Raw genomic sequence first — 2,034 nt, 5'->3', positions numbered from 1 at the left:
TTCAACTAGTGACGGGCGATATTAAATACCGAAACCTGCTGAAACGCCGATGCGCAATACTAGATACCCGATACACTCAAAAGGCTACAACGTCATGACCACAGAATTCTGTGACAATGCCTCATTTCAGATATTGAGTTTTAGCTGAGACGATAGGTATTTTCGTCTCTGGTTTTAGTTTTGGTTTTGGTTTCGGTCACGTGGTTTCCTATTATCCTGCCTAAGATCTTGACTCACATGATTATTGATATCTTTGTTCCTTTGAATTGAGCAAACTTAACTTGTAGCAAGGAGATTCGGTTTCATTTCAGTTTCTTATATAATGGTGTGAAGAAGATAATCACTTGGTTTGAATTTAATGATCTCAGTATACAAAAGAAATGTTTAAATTTTGCAGTGCAATATTCACGAGGAGAGAAATCGACATATCAAAACCTTTAGTAACATTTCAGAATCAGTGAATCCACGACAGACTTGGCCATTCAAAACGCAACAGAAAACTGGCTAAAATGGCCAAATTTTTCTTTAAATCGCCGTCAATTTCGAACTAGTGAACTCAGAATTATATTCCCACGTTTATATTACCTCGAGATATTCCTTAAGCCTAAAATAATTTTTTTTTTGAAGCTGTAGGTGCTTCCATGAACCCGTCTGAATTTTTATTTATTCCATGTTTTCACTAAATTGTGTTCCTTTCCTGCGTGGAATCAAGTTTTTCTGGGTTTTCCCCGGGGGGGGTCACTCCCATTGTGGCCTGTACACCATCCGCGATAATGAAAACGCGTAAAAAGGGTCGTTTTTCGTGGGTAGTCACGATACGCGCGTATCGAGTTTAGGGTGTCAAAAACATGAAAATTTTAAAAAAGGGTAGCAAAATTGCAATTTCTAAATACGCGGAAATGAAATTTAGGGTATGAAATTTGATGTTAGGAATGAAATCCCTGTTTAGGGTGTCGTTTTAGCCAAGGGTTAAATCCTTGTTAGGGTGCTTTTCAAAAGTTGATTATCGCGGATGGTGTACAGGCCACAATGGGAGTGACCCCCCCGGGGGGTTTTCCTGTCAAACCTGCCCTGTTCCAACAGTCACTCTACGAAACAGCGCTACGCTATTAAAAATGTCCTCAGGTTAATCGACTGTATAGACATTTTCCCTAATGGTCATCTAAAATGGTTATGATAGACCTGAATTTAGTCTCGCCGCATACAAAAAACTATGGGTACCCCCTAATCAGAAGTCAGTTCTAGTCCCTTCGATAACTCGCTGGGTCTGCTAGTCTTAGTCACAGTCTATATGGCACAGCATAATTCGCATTACAGTGAAATGCGACCAAGCGTAGACTTTGCGTAGACTATACGATCTATTTTAGCATGACTCCACATAGCTCGCGTTCATGAAGGTCACTTTCGTTTTTCATTGCGCAGTGAATATTATTTTGGGTAAAAACATGTTACTTTTCACATAGAAAGGTTTTGATATGGCATGTCAATTTACATTGAAAAACGTGATTTATAAAATCTAATAGGCCTACGCCATGGCTATTTTAGCTGTGAAATATTTGCATTCGACATTACAAAAGGTGATAAACAAATTTGATTCATGTCCTTATCACATGCACAAGAATCGATGGAAAGCCATTTTAAGACTTCGGGACCATTCACAAACACTTGTTAGGGGAGCTGATGCAAAAAAAATATTGCGAAATTTTTCGCCCCCCCCCCCCTTTCCAGACCTCAACAATTTTAGGACCCCTTTTTAACATGAAAATTATGGGTCAACCCCATAGAAAAGCATATAAACTCAATTTTCCCAGGAAAATTTGTGGTCATTTTTCAGCCCCCCCCCCCCCCCTTAGGAGGGTCAAAATTTTAAGCCCCCCGCCCCTTTTTTTTGCATCAGGGCCCCCCTAACAAGTGTTTGTGAACGGTCCCTTCCAATATATATAAGCTAGTGACTTTTATTGAAGCAATTTTTACTGGAAAAAAAATCGGAGAGAGGAGAAAAGAGACTGAGTGTATGTGGGCTGTGGGAGAGGT

The sequence above is a fragment of the Amphiura filiformis genome, chromosome 1 (assembly GCF_039555335.1).
Source record: "Amphiura filiformis chromosome 1, Afil_fr2py, whole genome shotgun sequence".
NCBI classification, from domain to species: domain Eukaryota; kingdom Metazoa; phylum Echinodermata; class Ophiuroidea; order Amphilepidida; family Amphiuridae; genus Amphiura; species Amphiura filiformis.
This window is presented reverse-complemented; position numbering follows the sequence as displayed.